The following is a 23,144-nucleotide window of genomic DNA, read 5'->3' on the forward strand; positions in this document are numbered from 1 at the left end:
TTCTTCCTGCAGGTAGAGGACCAATCACCTTAGTTTCCCAGGTCATCAGCTGGTCTTAGGACTCGGATAATCGGTCTTTGAAGGCATCCCAGCCGAGGAGTACTTCCTGGGTTCATCTTGTCACAACTGGTTGCTTGACTCCCAGTTTTACGACTCGAGTGAGAATTGGGACAACAAGAGGCGTGAGAAGTACGGAGACATGAGCCCTGACCTCTTGGCATTGGCTCCTGCTTCTTGAGGAGGGAAAAGGTAAAGAAGGCAGCATCTACTCTGTCCTGAGACATGTGTGCCATGAATTCTCACGAAGACGCTCTCAGGTAAGGAGTTGGTGGGAAATGCTTTGCTTTCTCTTAAACTCTGTCCTTGAGACCTTTGCTGATGGAGGGCATTGCACGGACATTCCACTGGAGGAGGGAGGGAGGAGCAGAAAAAGGGGCAAATTAGTATGTAGGAAATGAGCCCGTCTCGGTAAAACAATAACAAATATCTGAGTATACTGGAAAACCTATAGACACATGCATAAAGAAGTAGATGCGTATGTTTGTATGTGTATGATTGCTTAAGCAAGGATAATAAAGTAGTCTACTTATTAAACTGTTAGAATTATCTGGACACACTTCTGCAACTATGACAATGAGTGAGAACATGCAGAAGGGACACTGTTTAAAGAACTAGCATAATGAAATGTATTTCCATTCTATAGTTATATATCAGTGTATATAATGTATACTATAATTCAAAATCATGAAGAGTAAACATGAGTCAAAATAAGAAGAACCAAAAAGACAGGGTTAGCTGTATCTGATGACTAACAGGAATCCATCATAGATTGTCAAGTGAAAAATGGCACAGAACAATGTGGGCCAAGTGTGACGTCATTTTTGGAAAAGCAAAGAAACAGACAGACCTCCCTGTGTACCTGGGACTGTATATGTGTGTCTGTCTTAGTCCATTTGGGCTGCTACAACAAAATACCACAGCTTAGGTTGGCTGATAAACAATAGGAGTTGATTTCTCACAGTCCTGGAGGTTGGAAGTCCAAGATCAGGTTACCAGCATGGAGAGGCGAGGGCCCTATCGGGGTCACACTCTTGTATCCTCACATGGTGGAAGGGGCTGGGGAACTCTGCGGGGTCTCTTCTATAAGGGCACTAGTCCCAGTCATGGGGGCACCACCCTCAGGACCCAGTCACCTCCCAAACGCCCCATCTCCTAACTCCATCACATTGGGGCTTAGGATTCCAACAGTGAATGCTGAAGGGACAGAAACATTAAGAATCTAGCAGTCTCTGAGCAGAGAGAGATGTAGGGAAGGATACACGTGTGTCTTTTAACATTGGACAACTTGGGAGAGGAGTGCAACTTACATATGCGAGGATGATTCTGATTATACTTTCAATTTAAAATACTTTGCAGTTAGACAGATCATAATCAGAATATAAGACCTCTCTAAGTTAGAACATCACAGATACGCATTTTTAAATTTTGCATTGCAAAAAAATAGGGATAAGCCTATCTTTAAAGTCAGACACAAAGATTTCGACCACTGAATGAAGACACACCCTAGGCTGTACAGAGGTCAGACCCAGCAGAGCTCTTGCTTGCCATTTGGAGACCATGCCTTCTTCTGGACTCTACACCTAGAAATGACCAAAGTATTCTGTGAGGATTAAAGCATCCACCCTCAAACATGTGCTGAGTATACATGTATACTGGCGAGGAAGAAGGCTGGACACCATGTGCAATTCATTAAGTGACACGCAGACACTGCAAGATTCTTGTTCTCTGCTATGTGCTCCCACCTTACTCCTCTAACCGTTCTAATGGAAAACTCACCCAGGTGCATTCGAGGCCATTTTCCAAGACTACACTTAGACGTCGTTAACGGGGATTTCGCAACTTATAGGAAGAAAAAGATTTTGGACAAAAGATCTCTTGGACAGTGGAAAGTCCCAGCCAGCCTCTGCCTCCCACTGGGATTGCCAGACCATTTCCACTCTCGCATCTCTGAGAATCACAGAGATGCGGGGTGGGTGAGCCGAGGAGTCGAAAGAGAGATTTCTTGGACTCTCAAGGTCTGGCAGTAGTGCTCTTTGATTGAGAGAATAGTATGGAAGAGCACGGGGTCAGGGCCCATGGGCAGTCAGAGCTGCTGCTGCCGGCATGGGGACAGGACCCAATGGGCAGTCAGAGCTGCTGCTGCCGGCATGGGGACAGGACCCATGGGCAGTCAGAGCTGCTGCGTGGGGACTGGACCCACGGGCAGGAGGAGCTGCCGCTGCCGCTGCCAACATGGGTTGAGAGTAGGGCTAAACTGAAGGCATAGGTATGTGAGTTATTTCTTTCCAAGACAAAGGACAGAATATGTAAAAAAAGTTGTTTAAATGGTATCAGTGCAGGTGGGGTCTGGTTATTGGGTGGCCCTATAACTTTAGATAAGAATCAGACCGGATGAAGTCAGGATGTCCAATGCTTCCCAGAGGCTATTGGTGGTGGGGGGGAGTCAGCTACATGAGGTTACCAGACAAGCACAATAGACAAGACTTAAGTCCTTGCCATCCCCATTAAGAGTCTCTAGCGATAAGGTCATCCCTCCTTCCTCCTGGGGCAGAGAGGGAGACACCCCCAACACGTGGAGACTTCCTTCACAAATGTAAATGTCTCTCATCATACGGCAAGCAAATCCCACTCCTCAGAGCCTCCTTCAAGTCTGCAGTTTTTAAAAGTAACCAGCCTAAAATAATCCTCATCAACAGGATTTCCTTCTTCATCATTAGCACCAGGCAGAGTTGATCCTGACTTGAAGCCCTGGCTGCCCTCCATTTCAGACCCTGTCACCCTCAGGAGCCATGTCTGTCCCTCTGAGAAGTACAAACAGGGCAGCCCGTGGATGGATGTACCAGGCCTGGAAACCCTACCCACGCATCCTGTGCCCTGAGGGTCCCCGTGTCACTCTGCGTCTCATCTCCCAGGGACATGGACATGCCCCGACACCCCCAGTGCTTCCCAGGCCCTTGGACTTCATGCCCTGATCCTAGTTTCTCTGCCCACCATGGAGTCTGGGCATGAACCTGACCCTTCCCATCCTTACCTCGGATCACCCCTGCCTTCATTATAATTCCAGGGTTCACAGGAAATGTCCTCTCTTTTGCTGCTTTATCCTCAGCCAGGTGTTTTCTTGCAGTTCTGTGATCTCAGGATAGGTCCGGTTATACCACAGAACAAAGAAAGAACAGGCAAGCGTCATGGATGTGTCACGACCGGGAGGCAAAACATGTTTGTTATAAAGGGGCAAAAAAGTTTCCAAGCTGCTTCCCTTGCACCCTAGGAGACCCTCTGCAGGACTCATCCAGTAACTGGATCTCCTGTTATGCGGAAAAGGATGGCACCAATGGAGTCTTTCTGCACCAGCTGCCACCTCCACTCCCCCCAAGAGGGAACAGCACATCCCTCCAACCCCGCTTCTCCCAGTGAGGCCAGAGGACTTGGATGGCGAGCTCAGCTTCCTTTAAGAGCCCGCCTCTCCTCTTGCAGGCCCTCCTTCCTGTCTCTCCCTGCACGTGGCTGGGAGCGGAGGCAGGCGGAGAGGCGGGTTGAGGGGCTTTATCCCATTGCTGTCCTACAGACTGTTTCCCCGCGTCCCCGAGTCCTTCTGCTTCCTCCTCCTGCGGACAACTCAGCTACACCCCTTCTCAACCACACTTCCTTTAGAGCTCCCTTGGCTGAGGCGCTCTCCCAGCCCTCCAGAGCCCCCTGAAGTCCAGTTTTCTTTCCCGCCTTACAGGGTTGCCATGGTCAGGGTCCCGAATTCCACAGCATCTAGATGGGGCTCTCCTCTCTTCTCCTGGCTGGGCGAGCCTCTGGCCTGACCTGGCGTGCAGAGTCGGCTGTCCCGAGGCCGCTTCATGCACCCCTTCTGGGTGGTGTTCTCCACGCCCTTGGTTGGCGATGCGGACCACGCAGCCTGGAGTGAAGGGTCTCCCGGGGTGGCTAAGCGGTCTGACCCGAGGTCTTCCCCGACAGGGCCCATCCCACCCACAGCCCTGCTCTGCAGTCACAGGGCCTGAGCGCGGCCCTTCAGGCGCGTGCCCCGCGGTCCTTGGGGCCGCGCCCCGCGGCCCTGCCTCTGCCAGGCCTCCTGCCTCTGCAGCCACGCCAGCTCGCTCCGCAGCCGCCTCAGCTCCTGGCTCTGTGCTTGCAGTCTCGCCTGCAGGCGCAGGCAGGCTTCCTCCTTGGCTCGCACCTCCCTGCTCTTGGCCGCCAGCAGGCGCCTCTGGGCCAGCAGGTGGCAGCGTCGGGGCCGGCGCGGCGCAGACGCGGGCCGCCGGCGCTCCAGCAGCTCCTCATAGAAGACGCGGCAGCTGAAGCCCTCCTTGACGCCGCGCTCGGCGTGCGCCACCACGGCGGCCGGGCACGGGAACACGCGGCAGCAGGCCACGCAGCGGAAGCCGTGCTCGCCGGTCACCAGCCACTCCGGGGTGACCGCGCGGGGCGGCGCCTCCTGCTCCTGGACGGCCGGCGCAGGGGTGTGCGCCTCGGCTTCCTGGACACAGGGCTCCGTGTCGCTGAGCAGGGACTCCGTGTCAGCCGGGCTCGGGGGAGAGCCGATGGTGCTCTCCTGGGAGAGCTCGGCCTCGAAGACGCGGGGCCTCTCGTCCACGGGGGCAAACCCGCTTTCGGTTTGCCACGCGACGGCCACCCCCTTCACGGTGCGCACTTGGGTGTAATAGGCGCACCGCACCCATTGCTTCTCTTTGGGCGACCCGTAGCTGGAGGAGTGGGAGGTCCGCTCCGCTGAAGCAGAGGAGACACACGTCTCTGGGAGTCGGAGGGTCTTCCTGGGCCTGGAGCTCCGGCTTCTGCTTTCCGATGGTGTAGGCTGTGTGGCCCTGTCCTCTTGGGTTGAGGCCTCTGAGAACAGAGTGGGAGTTCCATGAGCTCTGGGGCCTGGGGCCTGGGGCCTGGTCTCTGAGCCCAGGCTGTTGTGTCGGGGGTCCCTGGAGGCCTCTCCGTCGCTACCCTCCTCCACCTCTGGGAAACCTCGTCACATCTTCGTCCTGCCCCGGCGGGCCCGGGTCCCGAGCCTTCCAGTGCTGGTTGCACTGCTGGGGGTGACACAAGTCCCCTGAGCACAGTGGTACCAATGACAGTGGTACCCTGTGTCAAAGGTCTGTCGTGGGAGACAATACAATACCCTTTGCGATCTTCTGTTTGTAATTGTAGGATCTTCAGGTTAATTTTTCTTTCCCCTAACATTTGTTGAATGTCAACTATGCTACCCCTCAGGGAGATGTTTTCTATGAAGTTGATTTGCTAGGATAGTTAGAGGTGTTAGCGTGCCAACAGGAGAAATGCTCAGCTCTTTTCAACCCGGTATTGGGGGGGCACTTGTAGAAGAAATTCCACTGACAGACATAGTAATTTGTATACTTTGCTAAGGCTCTTGCAAGTTTCCTTCTTTCTTAAACCTTTCTTAACCAAGCAACACTAGACCTTTAAAAAGGCTTGCTCGGAGCTGACTCCTGAGCACTTCCTCGTGAGATGAGCTCCTTCAGTGTGAAGGCAGAAAACAGATGTCCGTGTCTGAGCGCCCTGATCCCCCACCTCCGTGGTGAGTACATGAAAACCTCACCGAGGGCATCTGCGGGCTTGCTGCGTCAGCCTCAGGGTCTGTGCATGCTTCTGAGGACGGGGCTGGTTTGGAGAGTTCAGGATGCAGAAAGGAAGTGATGGAAGCAAGCTTTGGGGGTGTGTGGGGGAGGGAGTGAAGGGTTCAGGTAGGACCGAGATGGAGAAGACCTCAGGGGGCAGTGGACAGAATCTGCAGACAGAAGACCAGGAGGGAAGAGGAAACCAGCTGGGCCTGTGGCGAGCAGCACATGGGAGTTGTCAGGAAGTTGGGGAGGAGGCAAGGGGAAAAGGAACTGACTGGGGAAAGGGTCCCGAACCAGGATCTGTAGGATTTCTGGCAGAAACACAGGTTAAGGAGAGATTTAGAATGCGATTCTGAAGTGAAGCTTTGTTGTGCCACATCGTAGAGCCCTCGGGAGAGGTGGACGGGCGACAGAGGAGGAGAAGGCAAGGCCTTGGACTGAGGGTAGTGCTGTCTGCCCAGGCCCCCTTCTGCCCCAGCCCTGCCTCAGAATGAGGGAGACCTCTGGGGTCGTCGTGGGGTACCGGGCCAACCGCCCACAGCCTTCCTTAACTTCTGGATTACTGTTCTTCCTGCCACACCTGATGTATTAATTCCCTCTCAGTAGAAAATGCGATGACAGTGAAGGGGACAAGTCCCCTTGCCCCTTCTCCCCAGTCCCACGCCGTCTGCCCCAGGGGCTCCCTTGCTTCCTGCCTTCGCGTGGCCATCAAGCCCTTCCTAGGGCTCAGGCCTGAACAGTTAAGTTTCTAGTCTGAGCCAATTGAGGAAAGACCCTCAGACTCACAGTAGGGGGTCCTTCGGTTCACTCACTCACTCCTTCACTTATTCATTCATGTTACGCATGTGTTCGTTGTCTACTAAATGACACAGTACGTTCACAGTGAAAGCCTCAGAGAGCCTCAGGCCTCTGGCCAAATCCTTCATCTTCGCTCTCCTGGCCATCTGTCCGGGGAAATCAGACCCCTGGCTTCCCAGCTCCCATCCATCAGACTGTTTTCCTCCTCTCCTTACCTGGGGTCTCAGAGATAGGCCTCTTCCTCCCGGATTGCCGCCGATTCATCCTGTCGGGGCAGAGGAGAACTCCCAGGATGGTCTCCGGAAGGATCTCTCTCCCTCTTCCCAATCTCAGCCTCTCTTGGGTCGTAGACTCTGAGTGAGTCCTCAATGTCTGTGAGTCGGCAGCTACAGGTGCTGCCCCACAGGGAGATCCCAGATCCATCACCTCTCTGAGAGCAGTTGGGATCTGAGTGAGCTCCAAGTCGTCCAGTAAATCCTGTGTGATGTCACCGCTGACATAGCTCAGTTCCGAGGGCCCAGTTTGAACCTCAACGTGGCAACAGTTGAAGTAGGGGTGAGGAGGGCAGCTGAGGGAAGGTGATATAATAATTACATAATAAAGTGATTTGGGACTTTTCACTGTCCTCAAGGGGCTTCCCATCCATTTGGAGAGAGGGTGAGAGGGCAGAAAATGAGAACAGACTGGGATGGGTGATATCTTTCCCCGAGACCTCTCCTGTGCCTCTGTTTGGAAGTCATCTCTCCAGCCCTGGTCACTCAGTGTCCCCTCTGAACCCCTCTCAGACCTCCTTTGCCTCTGAGCCTTCTCAAAGGCTGTTCCCCCTGACTAGGAGACTGTACCTCCCCTCCCTCCTGGGTCCGCCCCTCCCACGGGGTGGCACAGTGGTGCATGGAGCCGACTCCAGCCATGCTCCTGGGTTTGATCCCTGCTCCACCACCTACTGGATCTTGGACCAGTAAATGGACCCCTCTCTGCTTCACTTTCCTTTTTCATTTTTTTAAACATTTCATTTTTTCCGTTTTCTCCCCAAAGTCCCCCGGTACACAGTTGTATATTTTTAGTTGTGGGTCCTCCTAGTTGCGGCACGTGGGACGCCGCCTCAGCCTGGCCTGACGAGCGGTGCCGTGTCCGCGCCCAGGATCCCAACCGGCAAAGCCCTTGGCCGCCGAGGCGGAGTGGGTGAACTTAACCGCTTGGCCACGGGGTCAGCCCCTCTGCCTCGCTTTCTGATCTGTAAAATGGAAAGGACTCTCTCCACCTGATAGCATCATTTGGAGGCTGAAGAGGTCAATCCATGGAAAGCATTTAGAACAGTGACTGTTACAGGAGAAGACTATGCTAATGGTCACGGTTACTGTTGTACTGCAGGTCACAGCTTGCTGAGGGTGCGCAGATTAGCTGATGTCCTCGCCCTGAGCATGCAGAGCTCCCGAAAGCCCCCATCCTTTCGCTCCTCCAGGTCCACGGGATAGGCTCATTTGAAAATCTGTCTCCTTGAATTGGACCGTAAGCAACGTGGAGGCAAACACCGGCTTGGTCTCAGGTCTGTCATCCCAGAAAGTAGGAGAGTGCCTGACACGTAGTAGGCACTCGACATGCATTTGTTGAATGAATGAATGAGTTGTGACTCCCACAAAGCCTCCACCATCCTAGGCATCCCCTGCAGAGCTGGACTGTTTGTCCTGGCAGCTGGAGGCACCATTGCTCCCAAGTGAGCATTTTGCCCCCGTTCTTGACCTTCCCAGTCCCAAGCCCTGGAAAGTGTTAGCGGAAAGCTCCTTAGCCCTCTGCGTGTTTCCCCTTGGCACCAGTGAGAAAGAGATAGGATTGTGGCCTCCGAAAAAGGGTGGACTCAGGACCTCCACCTGTCTGGGAGATTTAGGAGGGCTCTTGGGGAAAGCCCGCCGTCCTCTCTTGGCTTGGATTTTGCTTCTGTTCTGGAGGCATTTAGAAGAGGAACCAGTAAATCGTGGAACCCTTTGAGGAAGGATTTGAGACAATGGATGTGGTGAGCAGAGAGTGTGGCCTGACTACTCAGAGGGACTTGAAAACTCTCTGATGGCGAGAGAGGAGGCTTGTTTTGTGCGATTCCAGAAGGCAGGACAGGGACGAGTCGGCAGAAACACAATAGAATAAAAGATGTGTGCTTGTTCAGAAATGTAACAAAAATGCCCCAATATCCTCATCCTATCTCCTCAGACTTTTCTCTCTCCAGGCCACCATCCCACCCTCATCTGTACAGTGCCCTCCGGAGAGCATGTGGGGTTTATTGAATGCACTCGGCCATTTCCCATCTCCTCATCCCGCTCAATTTCGTTCCAGTATCACTTCCTGTTTGAATTCCTCCCTGACCAACCCCTGGTGGAATTTCCCACCCCCTGCTGTGTGTCCTACTGTATTCAAGGAGCGCTTTGGTATAGCTTAGAACGCACATGATTGTGTTTTCTTGTGGTGATTGATTATGAAAATGGCCACACATTCTTCCTGTCTCTGCATCCACATCCCTATGTGATAACTTTGCACTACCTTTCTCCAAGGGCAGGATTCTTTCTCCATTCCTTGAATAAAGGCTGGTCTTATGATTCCTTTGGTTATTGAGACAGCATAAAACCTGATTCAAGCAGAGACGTGAAATGGTCTTACACGTTGGTCTTGCCATCTTGACCTTTTTCAAACCCTGAGAACCCGTGAGATTGAGCCCAAGCCAGCCTCCCGGATGATGAGCCGCCCTGTAGAGATGGATCTCACTGCAGCTGCTGAGTTGACTTTTGAGCAACTGGCCCGCTGCTGACCCGGCAGCTGATGGCAGATACACGAGCAAGTCCAGCAGAGAGCAGCTGAGCATGGCACAGCCCAGGAGATCCCCAAATTGCCAACCTGCAAAGTCATGAGCTAATTAAATACTTGTTGTCTTAAGCCACTGCATTTTGTTGTTTTGTTACACAGCAGTAGGTAACTGATACCCTTGTCAACTTTGCTATTTCTCTTCTCAGACAGTGAGGAACCTCACCCCCCTTTTTTTTGAGGAAGGTTAGCCCTGAGCTAACATCTGCCACCACTCCTCCTGTTTTTGCTGAGGAAGACTGGCCCTGAGCTAACATCCGTGCCCACCTTCCCCTACTTTATATGTGGGACGCCTGCCACAGCATGGCTTGACAAGTGGTGCATAGATCCACACCCGGGATCTGAACTGGTGAACCCTGGGCCACCAAAGCGGAACGTGCGGACTTGACTGCTGCACCACCAGGCCAGCCCCTGAGGGACCTTTTCTTAGTCATTTTTGAATCAAGAACAGAGGTCTTAGGGTCTGATATGTAGCCATTATAGATAGATCTACAGATGAATGAATCATATGTATATGTAAGTGTATATGTAAGTATGAATTTGTGCATAAACGAATGTTCATAAAACTATCTTATATATGATTTTTGTTTTTGGGGGGTTTTGGGGGTTTTTTTTGGTGAGGAAGATTGGCCCTGAGCTAACATCTGTTGCCAATCTTCCTCTTTCTGCTTGAGGACGATTGTCTCTGAGCTAACATCTACACCAATCTTCCTCTGTTTTGCATGTGGGTCGCCACCACAGCACGGCTTGACAGGTGGTGTAGGTCCGTGCCCAGGATCTGAACCGGTGAACCCCAGGCTGCTGAAGTGGAGCACACGAATTTAACCACCACGCCATGGGTCCGGCTTTTTATGACATTTTTTTAAATAAACTAAATTCTACCTCAGACGCTCTGCTTCCCAAACTGAGGAAAAATTAACCTTAAATTTTCTTAGGGTGTCACCCCCAGACTTGTGCAATGATGTCCAGGGTCTAATGAAGGAGCGAGGCATCGGAGACGAGCCTCAGCACAGCCACTGTCCCATCCTGTGTGGTGTCTCTAGAAGCATTGGCTGTGTGTTCCATCTCGGCTGGAGCACGAGCCCCCTGCCAGGGCAGAGGCCCACATTCAGGTTTGCCCCAGGTGCCTTCATTTCTCTCCCAGGTGCTGCCGCCTACTTCAGGGCACTGGCAAGAAGCAGGCCCGCCCTCTGCAATGTCTAGAACTCTCCTCTCCCACTGCCTCACCTCCCCCTCAGCCTCCAGTTCACTGCGTGTCATCACTTTCGTGAGCTGAGGTTTGGGGGCAGACCCCCAGAGCCATGTGCTTTTGGCAGCATCTGACTTGCAGAGCCCAGTACCTCCTTGAAATGAGATATGAGAAGAAGAAAAATAGAGGAAGATTTTACCTGAATTTTAAGGTCTCAGTGATTATCTTTCCATGCACGTTCAGTGGGCCCTGCAGAAAAGTCCCTTCAGGCCTTTTCCAAGTTGCAGGATGATGGAAACAGAAATTTCAATTGTGTCAATATCTGCAGAGAGGCATGCAAAGAGCAGTGGCGGCTCCAGGTGAAGCTCCTGGATTTGCCCCCATCCATCTCCCTTGGCATCTTCAGCAGCACACATCCGCAATCCCTGGAAGTCACTAGAAGTGTCAGTGAGTCCTTCGCGTCTCTCCTCAGAGCGTCTTTCAAATCGCCCAAGCAGTAAATGCTTTATGCCCACTGTCAGTTGCCTGATTAGGTGTTAAAAAAAAAAAAGATATCTGATAGGGCAGCAGGTAGAACCAATAAAATCAAACTGAAATCTCTTCCTCTTATTTTTGAGTTCACAGAGTCCCTTTGAGATAGTTTACTTTGCACAGGTTCATAGTGAAGAGAAGAGACCTTAGGAACAATAGATCCCTCGCTGCTGTTATGTTGTAAATGCGCTGTGTTGCTTGGGTATGCTTCCCGCCCATAAGTGGGAGATTGACGAGGACAGAAGCTTGCCTCTTCTGTTATCAGTGTATCTCTGGTGCGCTGGGCAGTGCCTGGCTCCTGAGTAGGAAACGCCAGAAAATATGTGTTGAATGAATGAATGAGTGTTGGTGAGTTTGTTAACTTTGCCTTGCTCTCTTTATTTACATCAGTGAAAATAGAGATTACTATTCATCCAATTCAGGATTAAATAAGATGAGAAGAGAGCTTGTATAACGAAGTGATAGGAAAAACAAATAAGACTTTCTGTCTGCGCAATTGAATGTATCCCTTGTCACTTTGCTTTGGAGGGAGACACTCGGCATCTTGCACACACATTGTAGGGTGTGAAAGCCCTGAGGTCCATTGGTCTGGCTTTGTGTAGAAATGCAGAAAGTGATTCAATCGAAAAGGAAATCCTGCTCTAGTTCAAGCATTACCTTTTAGAAATTTTTTAAGTGGGTAAACAATATCTGAAAGTAGCATAATTTCCATGTTTTCTTACTTCCAATTTTGGGAAAGAGGAGAGCCTGGGAGGCCGATTTAGTGTTTTGAAAATTTAGCCGATTTGGAATAGCTAAAGAGAGGGCACACATTTTTACTCTCTGTTGTCATTGATTGAGTGTTCATGACATAGGCCGCCATGTTGCACAACTCCAGGGGTTGCCATTTACATCACAGTTCATGCAAATAATACTTCCTGGGGCTGTCCAGTGCACAGCCTTCACAAATGCATTTAGTGCCCTACTGACAGTGTGTCAGACAAAGTCCTTTGTCTGTATATTCAATTTTATTCTCCATGCCACTCTTTGAAGTAAGGGTGATTTAGAGAACAGCGGACTGTGACTTAGGTTAGATGACTTGTTGAAGGCCACAAATTAATCATTGCAATCCTCCAAACTTTCCAGCCTTCATCAGTGTCATTATGCCACCAAATTATCCGGAAGGGACTCTGGGAATTGATTAGTCCTGCCACCCTATATTTGGTGCATATTTTGCCTCAGGCCACATTAGTTAGTTCTCGTGATTCCTTACTCATGCTCCTGTCCTGACAACATGCCACGAGGCTAAGAAATCCTACTGAAGATTCAGACTTGAGTGAAAGCAGTGCAGATTCCACTGAGAGCACTGATTCCCACTCACAGGAACCTGAGGCCTGAATTCACATTCCGTCACCTGATCCCTCCAGGAGGTTTGGCTTGTTCCTCCAAGATGCTGCTTCTCCCTAAGCCTCCATCTCAAGCCTAGAGGCAGTAAAGGAGACGGTGAGTAAGGAGGGGGGCATCGACGTCCTGATGTCCTGTGCAGGTAAACGAGTTTGTGTGTCAGTTCCATGTTGAGTGAGGACAGAGGTGCAGGGAAGCGTGCATGATGCCATCTCATTCCTAGAAAGCAAGGATCCCCAATCCGATTTCACTCACACATATGAGAGAAAGACAGACAAGGAGAGAGAGGAATGGAAAAATACATATTAGGTTCTTAAACTAAGTTGGGGATAGGGATGGAGGCAGAGACAGGGGAGAGACCGAAGAGAAGCAGGGGAGGGGTGAGCAACACAAAATGAGAATTTAAATGAGCACTTAAAATGGTGTCCTCGGGAAATGCAGCGTACTCTCATTTGTGTAAACTATAATGCGTGTGTGTAGAAGATGTACAAAAGGATGATGACAGAAAAGGTAATAGTGACTTTCTCAGGAGGTCTGATTTCAGAGAATTTCATTTTTTCTTCATACTGTTTGTATTTTTAAAAATTTTTGCCCCCCGAAACATGTATTATTTATATAATCTGGGGGTGGGGGGGGATGACAAAAAAATCTTTTCACCATGGAAATGAAAGAACCTTTTCATCACTTTATCTGCCTTATATATTGTAGTGCTACACAACGTTTTATTTGAAAACAGTTCTGCAAAGCACTACTCTAGACAATACGGCCTTCCTCCCCCACCCCCCAGCCCGTGAAATTCCAGAAGAGTAGACTGGTATCTCCTCAGCTAAAAAAAAAAAAAAAAAAAAAAATGAGATTTGCAAAAATGAATAATGAGCAAAACGTTTGTTGAGTTAAAACACATTGCAAAGCATAATTTATAGGACAGGCTAAAACTGACAACCACAGGCCACATGCAGCTCATGAATGATTTTATTAGGCTCACACAAGTGTTCAAAAAGTGAGTCAGTTAACAACATACAAAATCAGGAGTTTTTTTAAAATCAAGAAGCCAGATTTCTTTTACAAAACCCAGACTCCTGACAACAGTGGGCCCACGCTCCCGCATGAAAAAATCATGCAGATCCCAGTGGTGGCTGTGCCCTCCGGCTGGGACTCATACTCTCCCACCTGGGTCCTTCATCATGTCACCTGCCTGGCATCTGCCATCCTTGTAAGTGGCTACCCTGATTTACCATGATACAAGGGACAGGGAAGGTCAGAAAGTGACCCTGGGGCTCACTCTGATTGCTCAGGCAATGAGCTCACTAGGACGAGGATAGAGGGCTTCAGCTTCCCGCGGGGCCTAAGATTTCCAGGTTCTTGGAGCCACATCATCAGGCAACTGCTCCAGCAGCTGCCCCCAAATCCACACTGCTGGTCCACGCGGTTTGTGTGGCCTCCTCTGGCAAGGCTGCTTGTCTGCCTGACAAGAGCGGCCAGCACTGTCCTGTGGAACACACCCCCACAGGCAGAGTGCCTTGCTCAGCACCATGGGAGCCAGGGGAGCACAGAGCAGCCTCAACCTCCTCTCCATGAACCTACCTTTATAAGCTCCTCCTTCCCACAATAAAGCCCGTGCTTGAGCCTATACCAGGTGACTTGGAATTCATTTGAGGCCCTGCTGCCAAACCACTGCAGTGTTGGTCTCACCACTCCTCCTCCTTTGCGAATTAGTTTCCTCTCAGCCAGGAGAAGTTCAGGCAACAGCTATGTTCTGGTTGTGCCCTGGTCCTCAGCTTATTTGATCATCCTTCTGCATTATTCTTCTTCCGCCTGTGTTATCTGCTCCTGCTCCCCAAGCTGATATGTGCCGGTGGTGTCAGAACTGACAGTCTGGTTCCAGAACATTCTCAGCCTTTCGGTCTGCATGTGTCCTAAGCACGATCCCAGGAACAGAAACCCTCAGCCTTCACTGTGCAGTTCCCTGACTGAATTGCTCTTGCTCTTAGTGCTTCATGAGTCAGTGCAGTGGGGCCCTCACTTGCTTCCCACTTGCACTGTGCCTGCTGCTGTGGTGGGAGGAGGTCCTCTTATCTGATTTCAAGAAAGGAAAAGAGCCTTTGTGGGCCCGAGTTCTTCCCGGAAGAATCCATATGATTATTCAGACATCCTTTCTCCTCTAGTTATTTCTTACTCTTTCCTGAAACAATGCCTCGAGGTTGCATTAGGGACTTCTTGCCAAGTTGTAAGTGTTCGAGCCCCCACTATGGGCTATTCTAGAGCAATTGGCCATCTCAGGGTTCTGGTTGTTAGTACCTGCACTGCAGGAGAAGGGAAAACAAGATCTCCTCTCTGCTAATGTTACAGGCTCTTAACATCAGCCCTGATATCAGTTCCCCACATTGAACCCAGTGTATATGGGGTTAAAACTAAAACCCACCACCCCCTTTCCTGCTTCTCTAGCTCCACTCATATGTAAATACCTGTTTCTTTAAACTTGGACTCTTTGAGCTTTACAACTAGATGGGAGCTACAAATTGTTAAAAGCCCAGGTGGCCTGGAGTTGGAGGCACGCTAAAGTTTAGCTCATCATGTGTCCTTGAGTTTGCCAGGAAAGCCTCTGTCTCAAGAGTCTCAAGGAGCGGAGGCTTCCCAGACCTCAACTCCTCGACTCCCGGTGCTCCAACCCACCTCAAACAAGAAGAGGAGACAACGGCGAAGGACGCCCACCTGCCATCCTCCTATCTCACCCTCCCCCCTGCCTTGCTGCAAGCAGCCTTTCAAGGCCAAAAGCAGGCTGGTGGGAAAGCACCAAGCTGCACAAGCTTCATGTGCCCCCTCCCCTACCCAAAACCCCAAATAAAAATCCCTACCCATTCCTCATCGGGGAGCTAGCAATTTTTGAGGCATGAGCCCTTGCTTTGCTCCCTGTGCCTGGCATAGTAAAAACCTTTCCTCTTCCACTCAAGACTCTGTTCTCGTTATTCGGCTTGGCATCGGGTTCAGAGACCGAACTTTCGGTTACACTAATTCCCTGTGGCAATCTACGTGTGTCTAGAACAGTTGTTTTGGGAACAGAGCTAGGGAGAGGAATGTGGAGCTCGGAGAGACAGACCTTCCTCTTCTGGGGTGTGCACAGAGTTCCCAGGAAAAGGTCTTCTGGGGCCTGGGCTGGTGGATTTCTTTGAGGCAGTCTGAAATGAATATCAGACCAAGAGGTAGGAGCCAGACTGAAGATTAGGGAGAGATTTGTCCAGAGCCTGGAAATACAGACAAATCCTGAGGGCTGAGCCCCTAGAACGGCCAAAGGAAAGATGTTCAGAGATGGCACGGAGGAATAGGGGGCAGAGTGTCCACCGAGGACCAGTGATCCACCCAGCGTGTTGTTAATGGACTCTTATAACACAGGAGGTGCTGAAAAGTGTATCATTTAGCCCATAATTTTTCAATCAACTCAGAGAACCAGTGCTTACCAGTCAGCAAAATAATTAATGATCTTATTGGACTTGGTAGACCGTAATATCCTTCCTGTCCTTCGAGCCTCACAGGAGCTATTTGTTTTAGAGTAAAGATATTAAATTCATGCTTGAGAGCGTTAAAGAAGGAAGACAAACGGCCTCAAATGAAATAAACTCCTTCTAAAGGGAAATTCCTCTTGAATTGCTCTAATATCTAGTCTTCCAACCATTTCAGAGTTTGAATTAGAAGCTCTATATTGTTCTTGCTTTTGTTTGAACTGTCTTCTTGCTCTCCAAATCACTTCTTCTTTTTTTCCTTTTCTTTTCTTTTTGTCTGGGCCATGGAGAGCTGGAAGCTGTCTGCTGTGGGCCAGTCACTTCTCACACCCAGGCCCAATCCTTTATCTGTGAAATGAAAGAGGAATGAAATGACATCTCAATCGCTGACATTTAGCGATGCTGTGATTTTCCATCTAAACAATCTCTAGGCCTTGTGTTTGTATAGTATCGATCACAGAATTAGAAATTAAAGTGTAAGCTTTAGGAGGCATGCATTTTTATAGCATACAGCTGAATTGCAACATGCAGGTTTATTTAAAGAAGGAGATGCATTTGCTCAAGAGACTACATCCAGGTTCTTCTCCTTGATTAAAAGATAAGTCTCACAGCCTGAGTTCTTTTATTTATTTATTTTTTTAACGGATTTTTTTTTTCAGGGTTAAGATTCGTCCTAAGCTAACATCTGTTGCCAATCTTCCTCCTTTTTTCTTCCCTTTTCCCCCACAAAGTGCCAGTACGTAGTTGTGCACAGCTGTAAGTTCTTCTGGTTCTTCTATGTGAGCCACCGCCACAGCATGGCTACTGACAGACAAGTGGTATGGTTCTGTACCCAGGAACCCAACCCAGGCCGCCAAAGCGGAGTGTGCCAGAGTTTAACCACTAAGGCATCAAGGCTGGCTCTGTTCTTTCAAATTAGGTTTGTTAAGCTGCAGACCACGCTCTGGGTGCATATTAACGTGCTGTTGAGCTCTCAGTTTTATTTAACATCACTAGGAATAAATGTGATGAAATCACACTTAATATTTCAGCTGATGGCAAGGGAACTGAGATTATGCAAGCTTGCTGGAAATTAAAAACAAATAGCAGTCCCTGAATCACTCTTACACGGGCACAAGTCATTTGTTTTACATTTTCCATTTTCTGTCTCAATCACTTTTCAAGTATTACTCTCTGACTTTGAAATCACAGATCTGAAAGACGGAATGGCTCTAAAGCCCAAATTATCCCACTACATTTGACCGGTCATCATCTGTCATGGTATGCCTGTCGAGTCTGCATGTCTCGGTCATGGAAAGGGTTTCCAGAGAATGGCATGGGGCAGTGCACCCTCTGGGGACATGACCAGGTGTGGCCCAATCTGGAGGCCCTCATGTCCCTCTGTGGAAGAGCCCAGATCCCACCGCCCCAGCAAGTGGTGTGAGATTCGCAGTGTGACACTGTTATGACTTTTATTTATGCCCTGATTTTGTACTCCACTCGTACATCGTTTCATTGACAACACCAAGGACCTGCTGCCTGCTGGGCCCCGTGCTGGCCACCAAGAACTCCAAAGAGGAGGAACTGCCCCTGTCCCTGAGTGCCAACGGCGCCTTGCGAGCTCCCTCCTGCAGGGAAGCTTTCCCTTCTCCCCTGTTCTGTCCCCCCTGGTTCTTTGCTCTCCTGGCTACAAGAGAGCTTAGAGAGCACTGTTTCCCCACCCCAACCTGCCCCTCAGAGGGTCAAAGCAGAACGCCGCCTTCACCTTGTATCCTCAATGCTCGGGCATTGGAACCGACAAGCAGTAAATGCTTTAAAATGAAGGAATTTTCAATACTTTCCCCAGGTTCCTCCCAAATAGTGCTGTGCCCATATAAGGGCTTCAATAAATATTTGCTGGTTATTTATTAAATAGATGACCCCAGCAGTGTATACCAAGGTTATTATATTGATAGCAGGGTTATTGTATGGAGTCAGGTAATATTGACTGTGCTGACAGGAAGGAGTCACTGGCTTGGAGGCATAATGTTTAAATTATAAAGATAGAAAGAAAAATTCTTCATTCAAGCAGCAGCAGCAAATACATACCACATACAGAGTCTAGCTTCAGTAACACAAAGCAGACCAATGAAGGCTATATTGGGAGTTGAGAGGAAATAAATCAATACCTGGTATGCTGGGTGGATAGGCAGGAAGAATTCATTTAAACTGAGAGTTATAATCAACAATAAAAGGTGTAAGGGCCTTAAAACTATACACAAAATGACAACATGAAAATATATAAAGCAAAATTAATTAGGCATATAAAGAAGAACTAAATCCTGCACATGGCCTAAAATGTAACGGGTGCTCAGCAAATATTTCTTGACTGACTTTTAAATGATTTCCCAGAATCACAGTTGCAGTCTGCTTTCAATCAGCCATTTAGAATGGTTTTGGCGGTGGCGCTCTGGCTGCAAGGAGAGCCTCGGGGACTTCTCTCGAAGCTGTACATGGACAGCAAGCCAGATTTTTATTTAGATTGTATGTTTCTTTGGAATGATTTTAGAAGTCGGTGGTTGATAGAGGACGTGCAGAAGTAAAAGCCTTTACAAAGCCCGTTGGCATTGCCCTTAGTCCTGGGAGTTCTTTAACACGCCACTGTCAATGTACGACAGATAAAACAGACTCCACGAGGGGCCTGAGGGGTTGAATAGCTATTGACTCAACAGAACCGCGTGTATAATGTGTGTGCAGGCTAATAGACATATAAAGCTCTGTGCCCTTCAGGATAACATACCACACTTTCAAGTTACAACTAATCATCTACAAAACTTCATCTCAAGTTTTAAGATCCAAAAGGGAGGAATTGCAGGAACCACACCTAACACTCACGAAGCAATGAAACTCTAGAATGTAGAATCAAAAACCCAGCTGGATATTAAGAAACAGTCCCCCCAGTTCTACAGGATAAAGGAGAGGGAAACGATGCCACGTTAATATAATTGAGTATCATCAGTCATTACAAATCACATTTTCAAATGTTTCTGTTTTTGTTTTTTGAGGAAGATTGGCCCTGGGCTAACTGCTGCCAATCCTCCTCTTTTTGCTGAGGAAGACTGGCCCTGACCTAACATCCATGCCCATCTCCGTCTACTTTATACATGGGACGCCTACCATAGCATGGCTTTTGCCAAGCTGTGCCACGTCCGCACCTGGGATCCAAACCGGCGAAAACCCTGGGCCACCGAAGCGGAACATGTGCACTTAACTGCTGCACCACTGGGCTGGCCACTCGAATGTTTTTGACATGGGGAAATGTTCCTCATACAACTGTGAACAGAATAATCGTAAACACTCTTTACAGATAGCGTGATCTCAAATAGACCCAGACATGAGTGAAATGTGTATGGATAGGGGCAAGTAAAGATAAAAATGGACCCTTGGCTGGGTCAAGGGATATGTCCTGATATCTTCAACAGCCTCTAGTTTTGCTGATAACGTTGAACAACTGCATAAAAATACAATAGAATATTACGACATTTGTTTTCCTGACTTACATCATCAGTATAGCAGTTGGCTTGGGACATGGTGTTGGGGGGTAGAGGTGCAATTCCCAAGAAATAATGTTTTTTTTTCCTTCAGAGCAGTTAACAGCATAGGCAAAAGGAGTAAAGAGGGGCAATGCCAATGAGTTACAGATGCTGGACCAGGCTCTCTTACCAGCTGAAACATTCGATCCCCCACAAAAGATTCACACCACATGCACTAGTCAGGGCTCTCCAGGTTGCAAGTGAGAGAAACCTAACTGAAACCGAATTAAGGGGGGCTGGTGGGGATGGGAAGTAGAATGTATTGACTCTTGTAACTGAAAAGTCCAGAGGTTTCCAGCTTTAGGCATGATTGTATCCAGGTGCCCAAACAAGGTAGTCTGTCCCCATCTACTTCTTGCACTGTTTCCTTTTCTGTTGCCTTCTTTCTTAGGCGGCCATTCTCCGTGTGTGGTTAGCAATAGTCACTAGCAGATGCAGACTTCTATTCCGTGGGTCGCCCCAGTGCAAAGAGTCCATCTCTTCTCCAGTAGTTGTAGAAGTCCAGGAACCAGCTGTAATTGCCCTGGCTTGGGTCGCATGCCCAGTGCTGAACGGAAAGTGGGATCTGCCAACTGGCTGGAGCCGGATGACTGTGCATCTCTGAGGAGGTGTGGCCTTAGCTCTACCGGAGTCCCATGGGCTGAGATGGCGGTGAGGCACTGGACTGATTCTAAGTTACTTCCTCCAGCACGTGTGATCAGACGCACACCTAAACAAGAACATGGCTGACCCGCCGCCTCACGGCCCTTCAGGATCACTCAGATAGAGTCACACTGTTAGTACGTAGCGTTATTATTGTTACATTATTATTATAAAATACGTAGCAGTGTCCAACAGAAATATAATAAGCCACATATGTAATTGGAAATCTTTTAGCAGCCAAATTAAAAAAGTAAAAAGAAACAACTCAAGTTAATTTAATAATATAATTTCGCCCAATATATCAAAAATAATATTATTTCAATATGTAATCAATATACATAATTATTAGTGAGATTTTTACCTTTTACATTTTTTCATGCTAAGTCTTCAAACTCCAGTGTGTATTTTATACTTACAGCACATCTCAGTTTGGACAAGCATGTTTTTAAGCGCTTAATAGTCACATGGGGCTATGAGTTACTACTAGACAGCACAGGTATATATTACAAAGAAACGCTAACATTATAAAATGTTAAATTATAAAATGGAGAGGGGATTTTATTTTCCCCTTCATAGTTTCCTGAATCTTCTAAGTTTTCCATAATTTCTTCCTAAATAATGATCAAGTAGTAGAAAGTATGTCAAGGCCATTCCCGTAGAATGCTCATGAATGGGATAATGCTGGCTGATGGGAAACATCTCCTAATTTGCCCCCAAGGTTCTGGCCTTGGCATTCACTGCCCCATTTTTTAAGTGATCAGAATAAGGACAGATGATTCCGACTATTCAAATTTGCCATTAATGTGATGCTGAAAGCCTTAGAGGCTACCGCAGGTGCCAGAGGCAAAAGCCAAAATAATCTCAACAAGCTGGAATGATGGCATGAAGCTAACGAGACAAAACGTACACATGAAAGAATATGCTCTTGATTGGGTTGAAAAAGCTAAGTGCACACGTACAGAAATGTGGATGTTATAAGCTGAGCGAAGTGGTTATCCAAAGGTGCTATGAGGTTCGGTTGACTCTAAATTTAATATCAGTCAGTAGTTGGAGAAGCCTCTGAAAATGGGTGCTGAGGCTGTGTTAATTGAAGCAGAGTGTCCAGGCCAAGGGCGCAGATGGTCTTGGTCTTCACTCCACAATCAGCCACTGAGAGTACCTCGTTGTTCTGGGTACCACGCTTCGAGGGATATTAATTAAGTGAAATTTTCCTGGAAGAAAACAAGGAGAGGGAACAAGTAAAAGAACTGAAGAGTTAGTGTCCCAAGTTTAGAAAACTAGAGGAAATGTAAAGGGCTCTTAAACATAGGAGAAAATGCCCACCCTTACCCGTGAGAAGAGGAACAGAAAAAAGGGCAAGGCTGAGGCGCCATTATCCAATGCTCAGCTGGGCAGACGACCTACCGCACGAGGACAGAATCCATTGATGAGGTCATTGGGATCATTCTTTAACTACCTCCTCCTCTCCATATATGAATTATTTTCAGTAAAAATGGAACGAAACAAAGAGTTATTGTTATGGTCAGAAAAGAAATGCAGTCGCTTTTTTTCTTTTCTTGAACTTCACATATATAATGAATCGTATCAGTAAAAAAGATAAAAAGAAAAAATAGAAGAAACATTACGGTACGGAAAATAATGGCTTAATGATTCTTAATTTCATCAACAAAAAAATATCTACACATTGGTCTGTCACAGTAACAAATAATAACCTTGCAGTTTCTGTTTTTAAGACTAATTTCTGCAAATTCTTGTTTTAAATGCAAATAGAAGCTTTAAGTGATCACCTAGAAGGACAGCATTGAAGTAACTCGAGTTCTGTGTCTTCCTCTTTGCAGTCACCGCACTATCCTGGTGTGTGTTTGGAACTACTGTTGAGACACAGGCAGTGTAGGACCCTGGCAGCTGGAGACACAACTGCCCTCAAATTGAGCCCCACGGACCTGCACACTCTGATTCTAGGGCACTTTCCCTCTTCCTCGACAACACTAACAGCTAAATCTGACAGGGACCGACTGTGTAACTGCGAATCCTCCAAATTAATTTCCAACGATTCCACGTAGCTTATTAAAAATCGACAGTAACACAGCAATCACTTGGAATTTAAGCCAATCAAAGATTTGGCAGGGGTGGGGGAGGTGAGTGAAATATTTTATCACTAACTGTACCATTTCCAGTTCATGGTGTCAAAAAGAAGCACACCAAGTTTTAATTGGTTTTATTATTGGCTTTTAAGTTTTGTACGGACGATGCATCCCTTGTTGCCTTGACCAGGGGCTGACTTTCCCCACCTCCTTGCCCTGAGGATGTCAGAAGCAGGGAGCAGGAATTGGTACAACACTCCCTGTGGAAGACTGTGGCCCTGTCTATCCAAGTTATAATTGCTTTTATTCAGCAATTCCACTTCTGGGAATTATCCCACAGATGCCCTAGCACATGTGCAAAATAACATATGTGCCAAGTTATTCAATGTAGTTTTCAGTTTAAAAGGTTGAAAATGACCCAAACGTCCATCACAAGAAAACTGGTTAAAAAAAACCCAAAGCAATATTGAAAACAGTGTCCATATGATGGAATAGTCTGCCACTGGGGAAAGAAAGATAAATCTTTCTTCTTCCTGAATTAGGGAGTGAAAAACAACAACAAAGCGCAGAACAGTGTGAATAGCATGCTACCTTTCGTATAAAGGAGGGGGAAAGTGCACTTAGATTAACTCTGGAGAGACAGGTCAGTAATTAACTGCAGTGGACATGGGGGTGAGGAGATAAATAGAGAGATGGGTGAAAGGAATAATGGAAAGAGAGAGATTCAAAAAGAAAGAAGTGTCGGAGGAGACATATATCTTCATATCTATGCAAGGCTATCCGCTTCATACTTGCTCCATGTGTCTCCAAAAGGCAAAAGTAGGACCCCTAGGCTGAAGCTACGACCAGGGCTGGTGCTTAGAAGCATGCCTGAAACAGAGGAGAAAGCGAAGGAGGGAGGGAGGGAAAGAATAAAAAGAATTCAACTCAGCATTTGGTCTACTGTTTTAATGCTCAAGGGATCCAGC

The 23,144-nt window shown here is 48.1% G+C and overlaps 1 protein-coding gene across 9 annotated transcripts in view; it reads right to left on the reverse strand.

The window, feature by feature from the left end:
- Positions 1-23,144, reverse strand: part of LOC111771883 (protein FAM170A-like) — a 141,278-nt gene that overhangs the window by 1,842 nt on the left and 116,292 nt on the right. For 5 of the 9 annotated variants that reach the window (XM_070232093.1, XM_070232095.1, XM_070232101.1 and 2 more), the window contains one exon: positions 29-211. The exons of 3 other annotated variants lie outside the window; for them this stretch is intronic. The gene's annotated coding sequence lies outside the window, so the exon portion shown is untranslated. Of the gene's footprint in view, positions 1-28; positions 405-919; positions 1,024-23,144 lie in introns of all 9 variants that reach the window. One more of the 9 variants, XM_070232105.1, reaches the window with a different exon arrangement.

Source organism: Equus caballus, chromosome 1, assembly GCF_041296265.1.
Source record: "Equus caballus isolate H_3958 breed thoroughbred chromosome 1, TB-T2T, whole genome shotgun sequence".
In the NCBI taxonomy this organism is placed as follows: Eukaryota; Metazoa; Chordata; class Mammalia; order Perissodactyla; family Equidae; genus Equus; species Equus caballus.